The sequence below is a fragment of the Camellia sinensis genome, chromosome 15 (assembly GCF_055761805.1).
Source record: "Camellia sinensis isolate YWXY chromosome 15, ASM5576180v1, whole genome shotgun sequence".
In the NCBI taxonomy this organism is placed as follows: domain Eukaryota; kingdom Viridiplantae; phylum Streptophyta; class Magnoliopsida; order Ericales; family Theaceae; genus Camellia; species Camellia sinensis.
In genome coordinates, this window is record NC_138975.1 from 27,186,558 (window position 1) to 27,210,067 (window position 23,510).

General features: G+C 37.0%; 1 protein-coding gene across 1 annotated transcript in view; it reads right to left on the reverse strand.

Annotated features, from left to right (window-relative positions):
- Window positions 1–22,713, reverse strand: part of LOC114293546 (uncharacterized) — a 97,979-nt gene extending 75,266 nt beyond the window's left edge. Inside the window, exon 1 of the mRNA XM_082908937.1 lies at window positions 22,578–22,713. The gene's annotated coding sequence lies outside the window, so the exon portion shown is untranslated. The remainder of the gene's footprint in view (window positions 1–22,577) is intronic.
- Window positions 22,714–23,510: the final 797 nt, after the last annotated feature.

Consider the following 23,510-nt stretch of genomic DNA (forward strand, 5'->3'; position numbering starts at 1 on the left):
TAGACTCATTATATAGCAGAGTTGAATTATACTTGCATATAATGGAGTTGAACTAAGTTGAATTAACCTGGACTTGCCATATCAGCAGAGTCAAACTCAGAATGGAACTAAGTTCATTAATAGAGAAACCAAGGTTGAAACACCTCGGGAAGCCTTTGTTTGAATATGACTTCGGCAAAAGACCATAGTTACATGCTTAATGTGAACTTAAGTGGAACTTAGGTTCACATTAGGGGGTAGGGAGCTGGAGTGATGAACAAACGTAAGAGTTTGACACTTGCTGAAATTTTCAGAATTGGGCTTAACACTTGTTGAAATTTCGGAGAAATTTACAAGATGGAGTTAGCCGATGCAATGATGAATAAAGTATCCGAGGTATATGTTATCCAAGGTGACCAACCAAGTTATCAAAACTTGGAAAGGGTGAAGTCTTAATAGAAGATAAAGTATGGAGGTAAAAAAGCAATAACACTTGTAAAAATATTTTTAAAGTGTTAGCCGAGGTATGAAAATGGTTAGCCGAGGCAAACATTCAAGGTTTATCCAAGGTATTGTATCCCAGAGTTATTATACAGTTAAGGTACACTTTGAAGAAATGCAAAAATATTCTAAGTTTAGAAGCATGAAAAGCATGAAAGAAAGCAGCAAACATGCATAGAAGAAAAGAAAGCATATATTCAACACTTGGAAGAAAATATAAGACTTGCATTCAGAAAAGAAACTTGTTCAGATACAAAAAGACACTTTGGCCTGGCATAGCAAATTACTTGTTCATCTACAAAGACAAAAGGGGCACATCAGCCAAATATAAATCTAACATTTTTTAAACAAAAGATTACAACTGTTCAAAAGTAAGAAGGAAAAGTACAAAAAGAAGGAAAAACCAAAGTTCATGCATTTTCCACAGTCTGCCCTGCCTTGGCAATTGGTGTTGTGTTAGCCTCGGCAGATAGTTGGGAAGATTTTTCAACTGGGATCTCGGCATCGATCTCACGCAGTGTATCATTTAGGCTCTTGTTGGCAGTCTTGACCTCGGCCTCAAAAGTGGTCTTTTGAATCTCATCCTCCTCATCCTGAGTCGAGTCAAGGACTTGCTCAATCAGAGTTGGGGACTTGGCCCCAGTAGCAGCTTTTTTCTCGGCAACCTCACCTTCAGCCTCTTCTTTGTCTCCGGCCTGCTCGTCGTCAACCTCTTCTACTTTCTCGTCATCCTTAGATTGATTGAGAAAGGAAGGGAAAGGGACATTGAGCTAACCCATATCACGAAGGGGTGAGTCCTCGGGGACAGACATCTTTTTGAGGGCTGTCATCCAGTCAAGATAGTAGCCTTTGTTGCAGGCCATGTTGACTTGTTTTTTCGGCCTTAGCAATGGCCTCGGCTTTGGTAGTAGTAACTTGGTCCACTTGCTTCATGTGCTTCTCTTTTGAGATATTGAGTTGCTGGAGGCATGAGCATGCTGGATTGACTCTAAGGAGATGGAGTAGATTGCACAGTTATGACATCAGGGATGCCAACAAGAAGGTCTTCTACGACAAAAGTTCAGTGAGACATGTCGTTATTGGCTACGACAATGGTTACTCATAGATAAGGCGATTGGAAAATTATCAAGGTCTAAGGCTGGGAGCTTAGGACCTCGGTGTTTCCTATTCCTAGTTCTAGCTGCAAGATTGTCGCTATTTTCATTGCCATTGAGATGGTGGGTTAATGTGTGGAGCAGCTGATGAATTGCTTGGCTACTAGTCTGGTTCAACTGGTAGAGTTTGAACCTTGGGCACAAAGGGAGTCTTCATAGTAATGAATGCTTCAAGAACAACGATGATGGTTTGTAAAGGTTAAGAGAAAGAGAGTCTAGGGACACAAATAGAGACGAAATAGGAAAATGAAATGGTTTTGTTGGAATTAGAAAAATATGGCAAAAAGTTATGATTTCGAGTCCTGACGTGCTCGTGCTAATGTTAGACGGCGGGGGGCAGAACTGATGCGACATGATGGGGACGTGATTGGTACTCTCCAATCTCATGATGATCTTGATTGAGAAGTGCAATCTTAGTTGAGATATTGATCTCGGTTGAGATGACGATCTCGGCTGAGATGGCGATCTTAGTTGAGATGGTGATCTTGGTCGACATGATGACCTCAGTTGAGATATTGATCTCGGTTGAGATGACGATCTCGATTCAGATGGTGATCTTGGTTAACATGATGATTTCAGTTGAGATGTTAATCTTGGTTGAGATGTTGAATTTGAATGGGGGCAAAACTTGTTTTTTCTTGGTTTTTGATGAGTTGATACTAAGATCTTGATGTTCTTGAACTAGCAAGTCATGATCTCATCTAGTAGTGCGATCTCTGTCAAGATGTTAGACCTAGATGAAATGAAACATGATGGTTCTTGATTCTTGATTCTTGACGAATGGACATTTGAGTCATTGTTTCTTGGTGCCAACGAGTCATGATCACGGTCAGGGAAGTACATGTATAGGTTCCATCACCTTAGTTTGCCGAGGTAATAGAACCTATGGGGCAGTTATGGGGAAATATTTTTAGGTAGTCCATGTGGCCGAGGTTATTAGCCAAGATGCCACGTGAGCGGACCATGGTGCCGAGATATGGTATGATAATACCGGAATTCGAGATATTTGGATAGAGGACTAGAGTCCTAGAAGACATCAAGCTACCTATTTAGGTAGAGATGGGACTCTTGAGGGAGTTCATTTTAATTTGAATAGTGTGAGTTGCGATAAATATTATCCTTGTAAAGGATAGAGTCCCATGAAGTAAGACTTCTAGGGGAAGTTGGATATTGATCATTATAAAAGTAAGGCACTCTCGTGGGTCTGAGGTATGCTTGATTTGAGATGCTTTTATGCTTTCATTGTTGAAGTTTAAGTACTTATATTGATATCTGTGAGAGATAAGATTATTGACTTGATCGTCGGAGTGTCCTCGGGTGGACGAACCACCGCGGTATTCTCATATTCTTGTTGGCAGGTGTTTGGGTTTAATCTATTCTGCCGGTACTCTCTAGCTGAGTTCCCCATTTGGTTGTGTAGTCGAAAATCAACACCTACAAATAGAATACAATAAAAACTATGTTCATGACCAATATATTCCAACTTTACGATAATTTTTATAAAAAATAAAATTAATGGAATCCACCAAATATATACCTATAATTAGAGACCAACAATTAAAAATTTTAAAAATATTTAAAATTATCTGATTAATGCTAGATCCTGATGTTATAAAATAATATTTTTTAATATCAATTTCACAGTCACAAAATTTCACACTCCTTTCTGGCAGTCTTACAAGCACAAATTTATATATGCACACACATATGTTAATGTATTATGAATTTAAGTATTTGACATGTTTAGTAAACGTCAGAGGCAGCAAAATCACTCCAACCATGGATGAACATGCCTCATTTACTTTTCATGCTCTTCATGGGATGTGTTATGGCTATGGCTAAGGTTTTTTTGATTGTGGAGAGAATATGTTAGTAAGATGATATTTAAGTACGAATATTTATTTCCTTTTAAAAGCTACAAATTATGCTTTTTGACAATCATAAATCAAGGTATAATTATTATTTTTTAAATGATTAATTAAATAGATTAGTCAATAGTTCTTTTTTTCATATATCTTTTAAATTAAAAAATCAAAAAAATTTGTTAGAGGTCTTAGAGCTCCACAATGCTTCTCATAACCCCATTTTCCTTAATATAAACATATATATATATATATATATATATAGATTTTATTTTAATAAATGTATACAATTTTTAATATATAAATCTAATTTGAAAAGATTACAAAAAAAAAAAAAAAAAAAATCCAAAGTTTGATCCTTATAGCAAATTAAATTCTAACTTTTTAATTTTATCAAGTTAAACCCTAAATTTTTGATTTGTTTTTAATCTAAACTTTTTGCATATTTTCATTAAGTAAAATCGACAAAAAAATAATAATAATAAAAATAGTATTTTAGTCATTAAAATTAATATAAAAATATTATCTTAAACATTTTATATATACTTACAATGAGTTCAATGATTAAAAGATTATGAAAAATGCTATAGATCCCAAATAAATTAACAAATTTTCTACCAAACATCTCACATGGATGTGGGACTTACACAAATCACATGTGTATGGGTCCCACACCCATGTGAGAGGTTTGGTAAAACATTTGATAATTTATTTGGTCTCCGTTGCATAACTCTTTTTATATAGCTACAATGAGTTTAATGATTATAATACCCAATGGCCCTGTTTGTTTCTAGAGTTGGAGGATGGGATTGAGATTAGTAATGAGATGAGATTTAAAAAATCATGTTTGTTTTGAAAAGTGACCAATGGGATTAAAAGTATGAAAGGCCTCATAAGAGGGGCCTAGCAATCTCATGGGAGAGATGGTATTAATATCTAATCCTATGGGATTGGAGGTAAAAATACTATTTTGTTCCTTATTTTATAAAATTAATTTAATATCAATAAAAAATTTAATACAGAAAATTGGTGATAAATCCAATTTAAGGATGGTGTAAAACATTAGGTCCAGTGGATATTTTTTTGTTGGTGAGAAATCCAAATTTTGTGAAATAGTTTGGTAAGAAATCCTAGAAAATATTTTGTTTCCAATTTTATCTTTTGACTTTTTTTTTAATCTGTATGACTTTGCATTGAGTATCTATTCAAATTTATATCTATCTGTTCAAATGTTTTGTCTACCTATTCAAATTTTTTGACTATCTGTTCAATTTTTCCCCTATCTGTTCAATTTTTCTCCTATATTGTATCTATCTGTTCCATTTTTTCCTTTAATTCTATTTATCTATTCAATTTTTTCCTTAAATTAAATCTATCTGTGGGTTTCTCTCTCTGTCTGTTCAATTTTTTCTCTATTCAAAAAATTTATTTGTTTTATTTTTCCTATCTGTTCAATTTCCTATGTTTATCTGTTCAAATCCTCATACATATATAGAGAGAGAGGAGGGTCCTATAATTTTATCTGTTCAAAATGTTGTCTATCTATGTGAAGCTCACATACATACATTTACAAATATATAAACATATGTTATTCAACATCAATAACAAGAAGAAGAAAAAAGCTGTATAGGTATGAAATGAATATACTTTGCAATTTTTATCTGTTGCAATGAGCATCAACAACAACAAAGAATAAAAAATTGTCAGATCATCAACAACAAGCCAGATCAGGGGGAAAAAAAAGAAAGAAAAGAATTTGAACAGCTAGTAAAATTTTGGAACAAATCCGGAGACGACGGCAGTTGATCTGAGTATTACTGGACAAATGCAACTCTCATCATCAGTCAAACATCCAAATCTAAAATTCAATAAGAGTTTTAGATACAATCTCAAATCCACCATCTGTACAAATACGAAATTATGGTGCCCTACGGAACAATCACCATCAAACAACAAAACAGAGGAGCCAACAATAGTAGCATAAAAAACCCTAGAGAGAGAGAGAGAAAGAAAGAGAGAGAGAGATAATGAGTATCTTACTTCCAAAGGATAGAAATGAATCGAGAGAGGCATTGGTTGAGAACGACGAGTGCGAGGCCACGGCGTAGAGAGGCCTATAAGGTCATCGGCGGCGGTTCTACTACTAGATTTAGTTACTCTGACTAGATCTGTCACGACCCAAACCTATCCCTATAGGTTTAGCGTCAAAACCGGCCAATAATCCTTGGATTACTGTGATAACCCTCACCTCTGATTAATGCTAAACTGTAACTGAGAATGATAAGTAACTGATTTGACTGAAATTCTAAATTGATTGCAAGAGTATATTGCTTTACTTGCATTTCTATCTGTTCGTCATTTGATCGATCTGTTCATGTTTTAAGTTTCAAACTGTAAATCGAAGGCCTTATCGGTGGCCGAATCTGAAATTGATTGGTATTTTATGCTAATTAGAATTTATGTGATTTTATGGTAGATTTAATTGAAATGCAATTTGGTATGATTAAATTAGATTAAATAATGATAAATTACATAAGTTGGAGTTATTTGCATGCTTGCCATTTAGTGGGCCACTTTCATTAGCATCTTTGAGGCTCAATTTATACACTTAGCTTATCACCTCTTCAACCATTTTCTAGACCAAACCGTATGAGAGAGGAAAGTAAGAGAAAGAGGTTGAATTCATCTAGATTGGCTTGAAACTTAGAAGATTTGAAAGAGAATTGCATATTTGAGCCATCACACCTAGAATTCAAGACCTAAGGTAAGAAAATCACTTTCTTAATTGCGAATTTGAGCTACTCCTTGCATGGTTCATGGAAATTTGAAGTATAGAGTCAAGAATTAATTTGAAAGAGTTGATTTGAGTAGCTAATTCATGCATGCATGTACATGTTCTTGGGATTTGAGGTTGTTTTCATAAAAAGCCCCACATGCATGTCCATTTTCTAGTTGTAGTTCATGAATTTATCATGATTTTGAGCTCAACATTGCATTTGATCTTGTTTTGAAACACTAGAGTTCATGAGAACTCATGCATGTATGATATTGCAATGTTCTTCGTGCTTACACTTAATTTTTGTGTTCAATTGGCTTACCTTTGGGCTTTGATTTTATAAATTGATCTTTAAAACATGTTATACTATGAGTTTCCAAGAGTTTTCCAGAAAATTAGCCCAAGGGGATCGAATTTGAAGCTTTAAAAGTTGAATTTCATGCTTGAGGTTCAATCTGAAAATTTCAGATTTTGGACCCACGCTCGAGCGTAGGACTTCACGCTCGAGCGTGCACTCTGAGTACATGCACTTTCACTCGAGCGTAGGAAGTCACGCTCGAGCGTGAAATGCATATGCCCAGAAGTTCTTGTGTTTTATAGTCCGCTCGAGCGAGGAAGTTCACGCTCGAGCGAGGACTTGAGTTTCATGCTCAAGCGGGGGTCGAGCGGGGGTCGAGCGTCCGTCGAGCGTAAATTGCATGCATCCAGTACTTTTCATGAAGTTTGCAGTCCGCTCGAGCGGAGCTCCTTTGTCTGCATGTCCGCTCGACCGTAGAAAGCCATGCCCGAGCGTGGACCCCTGTTTCAACAAATTTTGAAAAGTGTTTTATAGTGCATCCTTGTATCCTCTTTCCATCCTAGGCATTCCTAGGCCATGCTTAAGGCATCTTAATAAGGATATTGATGTAGAACCACACCGAGTCAAGATAAGGACTAAGTTGTTGATTCCCAAGTGTGTAACTTAGTGTGTGTTTGTTTTGTAACTGTGTAGGGTTGGCACCCAAGGACGCCCACTAGCTGCTTATAGCCCAGTGCTCTGTGAGTAACAATGTTGTAAAGATATGTTCAATTATGATTATTTTCTGAATGATCAACTGTATTGCTTATTGAAATATTATTGTTCAATGAATGAATGTTTGTCCTATTTGTAAACTGTATTCATGGTATCCATAACAATTTACTGTTACTGTACTATTACTGCTACTGACATAGAGATCTCTATCGATTCTCATGTTTGGAACCACTACTGTTACTGTTATGATGGCCATCGACTGACTGTTCGGTCTGTTAAGACCTACTGTACTGTTTTGCTATAGGATGCACCACATATGACTGCTATGGTTTGTAAGTGACTGATATGACTGTTTAATTACTGAAAGGGCATTTATTCTTAACCTCTTTACATAACTGTTATTCACTGGGCTTTAGCTCACTGTTTATATATATATATGTAGGTGTCCAGGCACCAGACCGGAGCTAGGGCGTCGGGTTAGCTCTTGTTTTGTCAAGCCAACCTATGTGCCTCGCCTCGAGGTTCCAAGTCCGTCCAAGCCACGGTTGTTTTGGGGTGTTCAGATTCACCCTTTTATTTCTGTTTTGTAATAGTTGAACAAGACTTGACTGCACAGTTATAGTTAGGGATTTGATCCCTAACATGGATGTTTGTGTATATGTTGCATATATATATATATATATATATGGTTTGGTTGTCAATGTGGCATGTTTATAAAAAGTCTTTTTGCATTTAGACTGTCACAGCTCATTGGACATCTTTTATTTACTGTTTTGGTTTCCGCCAACCCCTTTACTCCGTATTAGTGTCATTACTGTTAAGCAGGCCTTCGGTAGTCACGGATTACTGGCCGGTTACGGTGTTAAACCCATAGGAGCGGGTTTGGGTCGTGACAGAGTGGTATCAGAACGATATCAAACCACGAGTTATACCGCACACACGTTTCCAAATGAGCTATAGGATGTCCTAGAAAAGTAATTAGGGCATTGCATGAGCATGAGAAAGTGTGTATGGCCATGACATGAATATATGTGCTAATGTGCTAATGTGTTTAAGTATGTAACTGCCTATGTTTATTATTACCATATTGTCTATAGTGAAATGGACAATGCACGAAATGCTGATGAATCCAAATCATCTGAGGCAAGGATGGCAAGATTAGAAAGAACGGTTGAACTGTTGACTGAGGCCTTGAGGCTACAACAGAATCAACAACCCCCACCTTCTCCAGTTCAACCGGAGCAAAATGTTAATGAGGATATAATTGCCTTGACATAGAAGTTCAGTAAATTGAAACCACCATCCTTCCAAGGAGGCCTCGAACCATTAAAGGTCGAAGCATGGGTTATGGAAACCGAAAAATTATTTGAAGTGTTTCCGTGTTCGGATGCACACAAAGTGTTATTGGCCACCTTCACTTTACAAGAAGAAGCTAGACGGTGGTGGATGCTTGTCCGTGATGCAAATACTGTCATGACTTGGGCTTAGTTTAATGAGTCCTTTTTTGAAAAATACTTTCCCCAATGTGTCCGAGACCGTAAAGTGACTGAGTTTGAACAGTTGAAATAGGGCACGATGTTGGTAGCAGAGTATGAATCTAAATTCACTAAACTCGCCAGATATGCACCATACATAGTGGATACTGATTACAAAAAGGCCAGGAAGTTTGAAGGCAGACTCAATGTTGAGATACTTGATCGAATTAATGTCCTGAAATTGCTTAAACATGTAGATGTTCTCGACCGAGCAATAATAACTGAGTTGAATATTGAGGCATTGAAATAGACTGAAACACTAGCGTCTGAGTGGCGCGGTAAGAGATGGGGCTTCAAGTTTAAGAAAGGCCGAAATAACTCATCGAACGAAAAGCAGAATACTGGGTCAACGAATAGTTCTAGTCAGGGAAATGGTTCCATACCACCCTACTCTGAATGTGGGAAAAGGCACAAAGGGGTTTGCTATAAAATTTCTGGTGCTTGTTATAGGTGTGGCAAGGTGGGCCACATGGTCAAAGATTGCCCTTCCACTCCTCAAGGCAATAGTAAAGTTGCAGCTAGTGCCGCAGCATCAACTGTCCCACCGAAACCCAATCCCAAAGCTACCGGAAAGGAGCCTTTAAGGTAAGGCCGGGTATTTGTATTTGTACCAGGAGACGTGCAGAATACCAAGACACTTGTGTGAGGTACACTCTCAATTTTGCCCAAAATGCTTATATACTGATTGATTCGGGGTCTACACATTCACATGTCTTGCATGCTTTTTCACGGAAATTAAATAGACCACTGGAACCCATGAACTATTTGTTAGCTGTATCTTCACCCGTTGGGGGATCCATGACTTGTGCTTATATGTATCTTGCATGTGAGATTATTGTTGGGGATGTACATTTATATATTGACTTACTGCCATTGAACATTGACCATTTTGATGTAATTTTGGGAATGGACTGGTTAACAAAATATCATCCTACCATAGACTGTGTAACAAAACAAGTTGTTTTCCGTCCACCTGGATTACCTGAATTTGTGTTTAGCCGAGTTGGAGTAGTACCTCCCCCATATCTGATTTCATTTATGAAAGCATTTAAACTGATTAAAAAGGGGTATAAAGGGTATCTATGTTGCATATTGACTGTACCTATTGATACTAAAACTGATGTGGACAGTGTTCTTATAGTCAGAGAATTCCCAGATGTTTTCCAGATGATTTGCCAGGGGATTTAATTGATAGGGAGATTGAGTTCACCATTGAAGTATTACCGGGTACATAACCAGTTTCTAAAGCTCCTTACGGAATGGCACCTACTGAATTGAAGGAATTGAAAGTTCAACTGCAAGAATTGTTGGATAAGAAGTTCATCAGGCCCAGTACTTCATCGTGGGGCACACCAGTCTTATTTGTGAAAAAGAAAAACGGCTCACTAAGACTCTGCATTGACTACCGCGAACTGAACAAGGTAACCGTGAAAAACAAATATTCATTGCCTCGCATTGATGACTTATTTGATCAGTTACAGGGTGCTCAAGTGTTCTCTAAAATTGACCTTAGATCTGGATACCACCAATTGAAAGTCAAGACAGGGGACATTGAAAAGACTGCCTTTCGAACGAGGTATGGACATTATGAATTCCTTGTTATGCCTTTCGGAGTTACTAATGCACCTGCTGCATTTATGGACCTCATGAACAGAGTTTTCAAACCATTCCTCGATGAATTTGTAGTTGTTTTTATAGATGACATTTTGATTTATTCCAAGAGTACGGAAGAACATAAACATCATTTGAGAATTGCCTTACAGACTCTAAGAGAATAGAAACTGTATGCAAAACTTACCAAATGCGAGTTTTGGCTTGATAATGTTATGTTTTTGGGACATGTGATTAATAAGGATGGCATTTCGGTTGACCCACAGAAAATTGAAGCAGTAGTAAATTGGCCTAGACCGACGAACGTCACTGAAGTTCGAAGTTTCTTAGGCTTAGCCAGATACTACAGAAGGTTTGTGAAAGACTTCTCCAAAATTGCGTTACCATTGACTCAGTTGACTCAAAAGGGGATATCATTTGACTGGACCGATTAGAGAGAATCAGCTTTCCAAGAGTTAAAGAATCGACTTGTGACTGCACCGGTTCTCACCCTACCCTCAAGTACGGATGGATTTACTATTTTTAGTGATGCTTCTTATAAGGGTTTGGGATGTATATTAATGCAGAATGGAAACGTTATCACGTATGCTTCCTGATAACTAAGACCACATGAAAAGAATTACCTTACTCATGACCTAGAACTTGCTGCCGTGGTATTTGCATTGAAAATTTGGCGCCACTACCTATATGGGGCTACATGTGAAGTGTACACCGATCACAAGAGCTTAAAATATTTCTTTACACAGAAAGAGTTGAACATGAGGTAGCGGAGATGGTTAGAACTGATAAAAGACTATGACTTGCAAATTCTGTACCACCCGGGGAAAGCTAACACCATTGCTGATGCACTGAGTCGGAAATCAGTTAGAAATTTAGCCTGTTTACTCACCGGGCAGAAAAGATTACTATGTGATCTTGAAAATTTTGAAGTTGAGATTGTTTTGCGTGAACAAGGTGGAACCTTAGCCGCTATTTCTGCTCAACCGGCACTGATTGGGGAGATTAAAGAGAAGCAGCAACATGATGACTTTTTAAAAAAGGTCATTGATGAATGGGAGTCCAAACCGAGGCCGGACTTTAAATTTGAGAACAATGTGTTGAAATTCCAGGGAAGGTTGTGTGTACCGAATGATCCTGAACTGAAAAGACGAATTTTGCAGGAAGGCCACAATTCAAAACTTTCCATCCATTCGGGAAACACAAAAATGTACCAAGACTTGAAACTTAATTTCTGGTGGTCGGGAATGAAGAAATAGATTGCTGAGTTTGTATCAAAATGCCTACATTGTCAACAAGTTAAAGCTGAACATCAACGACCCACATGCTTACTGCAACCCTTACCAATACCAGAGTGGAAATGAGAACATATTACTATGGACTTTATTGTTAGACTGCCTAGCTCCAGTAAAGGTATGGACTCAATTTGGGTTATTGTTGATAGATTGACTAAATCTACTCACTTGTTACTTGTCAAAACAATCTATAATGCGGACAAATTGGCTATAATTTATATTGACGAGATTGTTAGATTGCATGGAGTGCCTGTATCTATTGTTTTTGACAGGGATTCGAAGTTCACATCGAGATTTTGGCAAAGTCTGCAAACTGCATTGGGTACTAAACTGAGACTGAGTAGTGCATACCATCCTCAAACAGATGGCCAGTCAGAAAGGACCATCTAGACTCTGGAGGATCTACTGCGTATGTGTGTTCTTGATTTCCAAGGAAATTGGGAAAGCCATTTACCTTTGGCTGAATTTGCCTACAACAACAGCTTTCACTCGAGCATTGGTATGGCGCATTTCGAGGCTTTATATGGTAGAAAATATTGATCTCCTATCTGCTGGGAAGAAGTAAGAAATGGGCCTTTGCTTGGGCCCGAGATCGTACAGGACACTACAGAAAAGGTGAAACTGATTCAGCAAAGATTAAAAACCGCACAGAGCCGACAGAAAAGTTATGCGGATGTCCGAAGGCGAGACAGGGAATATGAAGTGGGTGATCATGGTTTTGTTAAAGTGACATCGATGAAAGGCCAGACCTGTTTTGGGGTTAAGGACAAGCTGGCACTGAGATATGTTGGGCTGTATGAAATCATTAAAAAGATTAATCCGGTGGCGTATCGAGTAGCGCTTCCTCCTGAAATGGAGCATATGCATAATGTCTTCCATATTTCAATGTTGAGGGATTATCTTCGAGATCTCTTCCATATGATCGAGCCTACCCGTGTAGTGCCAAGTGATGACTACACTTTTGAAGAACGGCCTATTCAGGTTATAAACCGACGAATCAAGAAGTTGAGGAAAAAACAAATTCCGTTAGTGAAAATGGACTGGCAAAACCATGGTGACGTCTATGCCACTTGGGAAAGGGAAGACGATATGATGAAGAGATATCCTAAATTGTTCCCATTGAACCCGATATTCTTCCAAAATGAAGGTAATTCGAGTTTGGAGGACCAAACTCTTTTAAGGAGGGAAGACTGTGATAACCCTCACCTCTGATTAATGCTAAACTGTAACTGAGAATGATAAGTAACTGATTTGACTGAAATTCTAAATTGATTGCAAGAGTATATTGGTTTACTTGCATTTCTATCTGTTTGTCATTTGATCGATCTGTTCATGTTTTAAGTTTCAAACTGTAAATTGAAGGCCTTATCGGCGGCCGAATCTGAAATTGATTGGTATTTTATGCTAATTAGAATTTATGTGATTTTATGGTAGATTTAATTGAAATGCGATTTGGTATGATTAAATTAGATTAAATAATGATAAATTACATTAGTTGGAGTTATTTGCATGCTTGCCATTTAGTGGGCCACTTTCATTAGCATCTTTGAGGCTCAATTTATACACTTAGCTTATCACCTCTTCAGCCATTTTCTAGACCAAACCGTATGAGAGAGGAGAGTAAGAGAAAGAGGTTGAATTCATCTAGATTGGCTTGAAACTTAGAAGATTTGAAAGAGAATTGCATAGTTGAGCTATCACACCTAGAATTCAAGACCTAAGGTAAGAAAATCACTTTCTTAATTGCGAATTTGAGCTACTCCTTGCATGGTTCATGGAAATTTGAAGTATAGAGTCAAGAATTAATTTGAAAGAGTTGATTTGAGTAGCTAATTCATGCATGCATGTACATGTTCTTGGGATTTGAGGTTGTTTTCATAAAAAGCCCCATATGCATGTCCATTTTCTAGTTGTAGTTCATGAGTTCATCATGGTTTTGAGCTCAACATTGCATTTGATCTTGTTTTGAAACACTAGAGTTCATGAGAACTCATACATGTATGATATTGCAATGTTCTTCGTGCTTACACTTAATTTTTGTATTCAATTGGCTTACCTTTGGGCTTTGATTTTATAAATTGATCTTTAAAACATGTTTTACTATGAGTTTCCAAGAGTTTTTCAGAAAATTAGCCCAAGGGGATCGAATTTGAAGCTTTAAAAGTTGAATTTCATGCTTAAGGTTCAATCTGGAAATTCCAGATTTTGGATCCACGCTCGAGCGTAGGACTTCACGCTCGAGCGTGCACTTTGAGTACATGCACTTCCGCTCGAGCGTAGGAAGTCATGCTCGAGCGTGAAATGCATATGCCCAGAAGTTCTTGTATTTTACAGTCTGCTCGAGCGAGAAAGTTCACGCTCGAGCGAGGACTTGAGTCTTACGCTCGAGCGGGGGTCGAGCGTCCGTCAAGCATGAATTGTATGCATCCAGTATTTTTCTTGAAGTTTGCAGTTCGCTCGAGCGTAGGAAGTCACGCTCGAGCGGAGCTCCTTTGTCTGCATGTCCGCTCGAGCGTAGAAAGCCACGCTTGAGCGTGGACCCCTATTTCAGCAAATTTTGAAAAATGTTTTAAAGTGCATCCTTGTATCTTCTTTCCATCCTAGGCATTCCTAGGCCGTGTTCAAGGCATCTTAATGAGGATATTGATGTAGAACCACACCGAGTCAAGATAGAGACTAAGTTGTTGATTCCCGAGTGTGTAACTTAGTGTGTGTTCGTTCTGTAACTGTGTAGAGTTGGCACCCGAGGACGCCCACTAGCTGCTTATAGCCCAGTGCTCTATGAGTAACAATGTTGTAAAGATATGTTCAATTATGATTATTTTCTGAATGATCAACTGTACTGCTTACTGAAATGCTATTGTTCAATGAATAAATGTTTGTCCTATTTGTAAATTGTATTCGTGGCATCCATAGCAATTTATTGTTACTGTACTGTTATTGCTACTGACACAGAGATCTCTGTCGGTTCCCATGTTTGGAACCACTACTATTACTGTTATGATGGCCATCGACTGATTGTTCGGTTTGTTAAGACCTACTATACTGTTTTGCTATGGGATGCACCACATATGACTGCTCTGGTTTCTAAGTGACTGATATGACTGTTTAATTACTGAAAGGACATTCATTCTTAACCTCTTTACATATCTGTTATTCACTGGGCTTTAACTCACTGTTTATATATATATATATATATATATGTAGGTGTCCAGGCACCAGACCGGAGCTAGGGCGTCGGGTTAGCTCTTGTTTTGTCAAGCCAACCTATGTGCCTTACCTCGAGGTTCCAAGTCCGCCACGGCTATTTTGGGGTGTTCAGATTCACCCTTTTATTTCTGTTTTGTAATAGTTGAACAAGACTTGACTGTATAGTTATAGTTAGGGATTTGATCCCTGACATGGATATTTGTGTATATGTTGCATATATATATATGTTTTGGTTGTCAATGTGGCATGTTTATAAATAGTCTTTTTGCATTTAGACTGTCACAGCTCATTGGACATCTTTTATTTACTGTTTTGGTTTCTGCCAGCCCCTCTACTCAGTATTACTGTCATTACTGTTAAGCAGGCCTTCGGTAATCACGGATTACTGGTCGGTTACGGTGCTAAACCCATAGGGGCGGGTTTGGGTCGTGACAATTACCAAAGGTCTCTTAACAGAATAAAATATAATTAGGGGCTACAGAAGCAAATACATAAAATATACATAGTGAATCGAACTGTGAGAACATACATAGGACAGATAATTTTAAGCTTTTATAAACATACGAATGACATCAAAAGATACAGTATTTGTATGTCACTCCATGTACATATAAACAGAAAACTTGTCCGTAAGTCAAAAGAACAAAGTCTTATACATTCATAAAATCACAGCCACTAAACTTGACTTAATCCGGAACCACCTCGGGAGGCACAAAGGCTGGCTGACAAAACGGAATTTTAGACCATCAACTCTGGGCCTAGTCACGCGCCAGATCACCTATATACATAATATAAATAGTGAGCTGGAGCCCAGTGCATAATAATAGAGTAAAGATTTTAATGAATGATGCCTATAAAGAAACAGAGTCTAATGCATATTCAGATTTCAAATCAGAAACAGATTCTTATACATGTTCGTATTCGTAATCAAAGTTCATACAATACACATTATAATGCCTGGCACATCCATTAGCATTAGCAAATCTGATGACCCACGGGGGGACGCTCGTGAAGGCATTTCGATGACCCATAAAGGGACAGCCATAAGACGTTCCAATAACTCACGTGTACAGAGACGTTTCTGATGGCCCATAAAGTGACGACCACAAAGGCATTCCAATGACTCATGTGCATAGAGACGTTTCTGATGACCCATTTTTGATGACCCATAAAGGGACAACCATAAAGGCATACCGATGATCCATAAAGAGACGCATATCATATGATGCTAAGGATGCCACGAACAAATTTCAGAAACTTGGGCAATCATTCATTCATATAAAATGTAGTATTTCAGAAAACTGATCATTTATATCATTTGAAAACAATTAAAGTCAAACATAACTTTACAGAGTTATTACTCACAGTGGTTTGTGTTGTCACTAAGCCTCAGACGTCCACCTAAACAAAACACATAACAAAAGCACAACTGAAACACCATTTCATTTTAGTTCAATTTTCTCTTTATGTGTTTCTAGCTTATTTCATGACTATGTGAGTCCAAATGGTGCCTAAGAACACTTGGGGTGGCATGAGGATGTAAATATGCACTTAGAAGAGTTAGTCAAAAGTTACTGAAAACAGGGTCTTCGCTCGAGCGCAACTTCCTTCGCTTGAGCAGGGGTTCAAAAATAAGTTTGCTCGAGCATAGCTTCCGTTGATCGAGCAGTCTGCAAACTTGGAAAAAGTACTGGTTGCGTGAAATTCCCGTTCAACGGTCGCTCGAGCGGAAGACTGAGTAAAAGGGTCCTTGCTCGAGTGCCACTTTGGTCGCTCGAGTGACCTGTAAGATTTTGTAAAACTTCTAGGAGCTCGATTTTCACACTCGAGCGTCACTTTCCTCGCTTGAGTGGACAACGCGAATTCTGAAATTTCCAGAACTGCCTTTAAGCTTCAAAACTCAAATTCAAAACCACAAGTCATGTTCTTTTGGGCCAAAACTCAAGAAAACTTGTCTAAACTTGAAAAATATTAAGAATTAAAGATCATTTCATGAAATCAAAGCCCAAAAGTATGTCAATTGTGCAAAATTCAACTTGAAATGTAAGAACATGATGTGAACATAACATGCATGTGTTATCATGAACTCAAATCTTCCCAAACATGCACAAATGAAGTGTTAAGGTGCAAAACCACAATGAGCTCCCATAATTTAACAAAAATAGGCTCTTGCATGTAAGAATTTGTTGAAATCAAAACTCAAAATCCATGAATTATGCATACAACTATACAATTAGCTCATTTCTTCTATGATTGACATAATTCTACCTTATTCTCTTCAATTTTATGTAAATATCCCTACGTGACTCATGAATTCACTTCCTATGTACCTTATTTCCAAGATTTAAGGGAAATGTTCATATCTAAGGTGTGAATTCAAAGGGTTCAAGCTTGATTCTCCAAGAATTCTCCTAGTTGAGCTCAATCTCTTCTTCTCTCTCTCTCTCTCTACATTTTGTTGCCTCAAAGATGATAAAATGAGAGTATGAGTCATGTTCTTTAATCATTTTAAGCCTTATATAGGCTTGTTTAGTGGTGATTAATTAACCTTGGTTTAAGCTATTCATACAGGCATTAATTATTCTAATTTAATCGTTCCGAACTAAATTTTAATTAAACCTACCATAAAATTCTAAAATTTTAATTATCATATAAATCAAGTCAATTTCTGAATCAGATGCCAATAAGATCTTCAATTCGCAATCTGTAATGAAAACATGAACATGTCTTTTTACGTTAAACAGATATAAACACAAATAGGGTAACACACACATGCAATTTAATTTGGAATTTCTCTTAATTACTGAGTAAGCTTATTTAACCACGAATTAACGTAAATCAGCGATTGGGGTTGTTACAAGATCTCCTTTGAAACCTTAGCCATGGCGTCTTCATTTATGTATAAGCAATAGTTGTATCAAACGAAGCTTGAGAAATTGAGATAGTGATTAGGGCTTTAATTGGACAGGAATTGATGCCAGTGATCAAAATTGTACATCAGTTGGATTGAGGGTTTTGCGACGAAGGTGAAGAGAAGAGGAGAGAGTAGAGACAGAGAAACGAGGAGAGAGAAGAGACAGAGACAGAAGGAGAGAGATGGGCGGTTAGTCGACGGCGACGGGGATGGTGATGGTCAGTTGGTGGCAATAGAAAAATTAGAGAATAGACAGAGAGATAAGGATGAGAAAGAGAGAGAGAGAGAGAGAGAGGGAGGGAGAGAGGCGATCATCGTGGGATTTGGAGCATAATTCACGTGTATATCATATATATTTATATATACTTGGGGTAGTACGTCATTTTGCAGCAGCTTGTCCTTATGGACAATGAAAATAAATGCCTAGACCTCTGACCAACGAAAATTTAATTTTGGATTTTTGGCCCGAGAAATAAAATAGTATAATAATATATTTATACGAAAAAATATTTATCAACATAAAATAATATAATATCAAAATATAATTTTGAATATTAAAATATATTAAAAATATCAAAGCGTATTATGTTATTTTATATAGGTAATCCTCCCACTAAAATATATCACAAATAAACAAAATTTTTCTTAATCTCTCAGTGATAATTCCCACATTAACAATCACACCCAACCGGCCCAATGAGTTTATTAGTCTCCTCCATCCTCTTTCTCCACAAAAGCTACTATGAAACTGTTAGCCCAAAGAAAGTATTAACCATAAAGTTTTATTTTTAAAAAAATAAAAATAAAAATAAAAATTAGATTTGGATGAAAAGACTTACATGCGGCTCATATTTTTTGAAGTGAACCATAAGATCTAAAGCACCATCATAAAATATTTCCATTGCTTCCCACTTGTTGAATTTACGAGTAACAGTAACACGTTTTTCAGTTTTATTTGCAGCAAAAGTTTCAAAGATATATATATATATATATATATATATATGTATTTTTCTCTTGCTGCCCTGGCCATAGTCCTCCACATTTACGTCTACATTTGAAGAGGGTGGCATTACAAAGTAGTGTTTGGGGTCTGGAGTTCCATGGACCTCATTATATGCTTCCCAAACCATCTCTACTTTAGACTTGTTTAAAATCCTAGTTTTCTTCCACTATTTTCAAACATAGCATTATATATAAAAGAACGAAAACAAAGCTTATAAATGAGTTAATAAGAAGAAGAAAAATTAGGAAAAGCATAAGATTAAAAGTATACAAAGGAGATACTTTCCGGGCATTATTCATCTTCGACTCCTCTAACTAGTTTTGATTCAAGACTACAATCCTTGATTGTTTTATGATACGTGAACAGTCAAATAAGGATATGAAAATGTATTTGTCTTTATCTAATCACTAAGTCATGGCTAGTGTAATAATTTTTGAACAATTCGACTAAATAAAATAAAAACTTGATATAATAGGTTTTGGCTAAAAAATCATGTGTTCCTGTATCATTCTATTCTGGATTTATTTCAGGCGTATGCATCAAGAGGAATAATTTTTCAGTAGTAGGATAGCAATTGGAACTTGCTAAAGTTTGATGATTTAGAGATACTACCAAAGCTTTACCTTTTGATGTTAACAGTTACGACTATTGGCCAAGAGAAGACACTTTTTTATTTTTGGATAAATTAGATATCCTAATTAGTCAAGACAAGCCTCTATATATAGAAAAATAAAAAAGATTTTCTACCAATTTTCTAGATATAATTGATGCATACCATGAAATGAAAGCCCTCTTTGGCCACTTAACAGATTTTTCAAATTTAAGAGTTTTTCATTTTTGTTAATACTTGAAGCCCGGCTCTTAAAACCAACATTCTCAATTTTCAAAAATCTTGCAAAGCAGTTAACTACAATATGCTATAAGTCATGCATGTTAACATTTAACAGAAGACACAACACAATTTCACAATAATCTCATGAATCCAAACTCTGCTACAAAAATGAAAAACTAAATTACCGCATTCACAAAGAGCCAAGACATTAACAAGGCGTACCAAGACTAGAGGGGCAATGGGGGAGGATCGACACAGCTTTGAGAAGTAAATGTTTCTCAGCTTTGAGAAGTAAATGTTTCTCGGATCAGACCATTGTGTTAAATAGACATATCGATCAGCACTTGACCTATTTCTCATCTCCAAAACTTCAAATTAATTGGTTCAAGACGAAAAATTCAATGCAGAAAAGAAGATGCCAAAGCCATTACAATTTCTAGATGACTCATAGCCAAGCCAACTTCAAGAAGAGTACACACACACACACACACACACACACACACACAAAAAAAAAAAAACCTTCCCATTACATCCACAGTTCAAAGGGCTATATCAAAGCCTTTCCCCTAACATGATAAATCCAGGTTAGAGTGAGAGTGAGAGTGAGAAAGCAAATCCAGACAACAAGAAGTATATTTCAATCAATCTAAGGTGCCATTAAGCACCTATTTCAGAACTTGCACAGAACAGCACTTGGTACATTAATTTGAGAAAAAAAAAAAGAATAATTAAAGAATAAATTTCAATAAATGACATAGCATAAAATACTTGGTGAAAACCTACACACTTTTGCTCTTTCGAGTTTCTGACTTACAACAAAAGCACAGAACAGAACAACTGCAGAACTAATTTCCTCAGGTTTGACCTGCTCTCCTGTGCAAAACCGCTACCCATTCCTACTAGCAAGCGGGCCCCTTGGAAGAGCACGAACCCCCATCCTTGCTGTGGTTCTCTCGTTATGTGGTTGAGCACTGGCTTCAGAACTACCGGACACACTTGTCGCATTCAAAGAATCAACCCTTGGAATTGGAGGATTACCAACCCTCAGCCTCGCTGTGGTTGTCCAGTTACATGATTGGTCTCTGGCTTCAGAACTACCAGACACACTTGTCTCGTTCAAAGAATTAACACTTGGACTTGGAGGATTACCAGTTCTCAACATTGTAGTGGTTCTCCAGTTAAGTGATTGGCCGCTGGCTTCAGAACTACCGGAAACACTTGCTTCATTCAAAGCATAACATAAGAAAAACATCTCAGAGAAAGAGAAAGAGGGGTTAAACTCAACTTCCATTTGCAGTGTGTTGTACTGTTGATCCTCAACCTCTGGCTGCAATGCATTCAATAAGTCCTCAATGGCCTCATCCAAAGACATCCAAACATTCCATTCGTCTGCAGACTCCAACTGAGATGAACCAAGGATTACTTCCTCAATGGCCCCATCCAAAGACATCCAAGGATTCCATTCCTCGGCAGACACCAACCCAGATGCACCAATGATGTCCTGCACATCCCGTTCATGCTCCAAGCTCATCCAATCACTCTGGCGTCTCGAGTCAGCCTCTGATGGTCGCACAAAAGGATGTTCAAGCCTTGCATGCTTCCTTAACTCTGAATAAGTCCCACTAAATTCACAGGTCTCAAGAGAACAACTCCTGTGTTTAGAATTCATAAAAATGCGAGCGGGTTTTATAACAATACTCCCGTTAATTTGGCCCCGACAGAGTGGGCACGAAAGCTTTGGTTGGAATTGTCTCCCATGAATCCTTCTTGGGATGATGTTTTGTTGCTGTTCCTCAATTCCTCCGTGATAGGCTGCAGTGTAAAGAGGAACTTGTTCAGTAAGATCTGTTGATGATGGAGTAGTGGCTGATGATTTGCAGAACTGGTCGAAACAGTTTGAGTGGCGCTGGCTGGTGTCGCACATGTAAGGGCGACATCCCTTCTCGTGGGAAGAACAGAGTAAGAGGACAGCATTGTGAGGATGCTCCATGCAAATGGGGCATCTAACTTCTTCCCATTCCTTCTCATCTCCCCCAACTGATTGCAAACTACTTTTGGGTCCGTACTGCTCAGTGTTTATAGGGCTGCGAGCATATGGAGATGCTCTGGAACGATCAAAAAATCTGTGAGGAGCACTTTTACCTTTCGGCATTCTGTTCTGGAAATTAGGACGCCGCAGCAACCAAATGGAAAATAAAATGAAATGAGATAAAATTAGCGAATACACCAAAAAACAGTTGCTCGCATGGAGCGTGTAGAATTAAGAGCATCCAAGGTGGGCTGCCAAAGGAGCTGCCATTGCCAAATTTAGGCAAGAGTTGGCAAAAACAGGTCTCTAGTAGCATATCCTATATTGGCTGCCAAATTATAGCAATGCCAAAGGCTTGTGCCAAATTTAGCACAAGCTTTGGCATTGCCAAATCTGCCAGATCATCAGCATCCCCAACTTCCTCCCTTCCTCTTCCTTTCCCAGCAAAAACTCCCCCAAACTGAAAATAACCACCTTGTTTGGTTCCAATTTTTTAAGTTAACTTTCAGAATTTGTTTTTCAAGATTGTTCTTGAGAAAGTGATAATTGTTTGGTTATTGGAGTTTCTGCAATTTACAATGTTCATTTTGGGTCTACCTTTCTTTTTCCCAAATGGTTCGCGAAATTGGAATTTTGGATTTTTTTTTTAAATTTTTTTTTGAATTGAGTTCAAAAATTAGAACCGAACAAGGTGAATATTTAAAAAAAAAAAAAAACAGACTAAAAACAACAACAACAATAATCACGCAATTTCAAACAGATTTCAAGCAATATCAAACAACTAATCTGAAGCAAATTTGAATAAAATTGGAAACAATTCTCCATCATATCATAAAGAAAGAAAGACGATTTCAGAAAAATAAATACCTGAACTTGAAGATGCGTAATGTATGATTTCAGTAATGTCTCAAGCTTGCTTGCTTCGTCTTTTATCTGGTTGCTGCGTGGTTTAGGGATTTCGGCTGCAAAAGGTTTAGGGTTTAGAAAGAGATAAACAGATAGAAGAGAGATCAGTCGATATATATATATATAGGCAGTGATGATCGGGTGGAGATAGAATATAGAAGAGTTAGAGATGGAGAAGAGTGCAAAACCCCTTTCACGCGTTCATTCACTTTCCCTCTAACTCTCTCTTGTTCTCTTCTCTTTCCATTTTCTTTTTTCTTTTTACTTTTATTTTATTTAATTTAATAAAATGCATATAATTTTTAATATGTAAATCGAATTTGAAAAAAACTATAAAATAAAAAAAAAAAAAACTTAGAGTATGACCCTTTCAACAAGCTAAATCTGAATTTTTAATTTAGTCAAGTTAAATTCTAAACTTTTAATTTGTTTTCTATTTAAATATTTTGCTTATTTTCATTTAATATAATCGACCAAAAAAATATAATACTTTAGATATTTTATATATATCTGCAATGAGTTAAACTATTCCTTTTCTATCAATTTTACTTAACAAAAATCGACAAGTAATTTAGATCGAAAATAAATTAAAAATTTAAGGTTTAAAGTGATAAAATTAAAAATTTTGTATTTATTTTGTTATATAACTCGAACCCACTTTCTTCTTCTTCTTCTTCTTTTTTTTTTTTTTTTTGTGTGTGTAATTGTCCCATTTAATTTTTTAAATTTCAAACCATTCAAAAAATATCAACAATATTTTTTTAAAAAAATTAATAATTTATAATAAATAGTTAAATAATTAAAATGTTATAAATTTATTTTTATAAAATTAGTACCATTACAAAAACATACTGATGATATCTTCGAAATGAAACTAATATTAAAATGCCATAT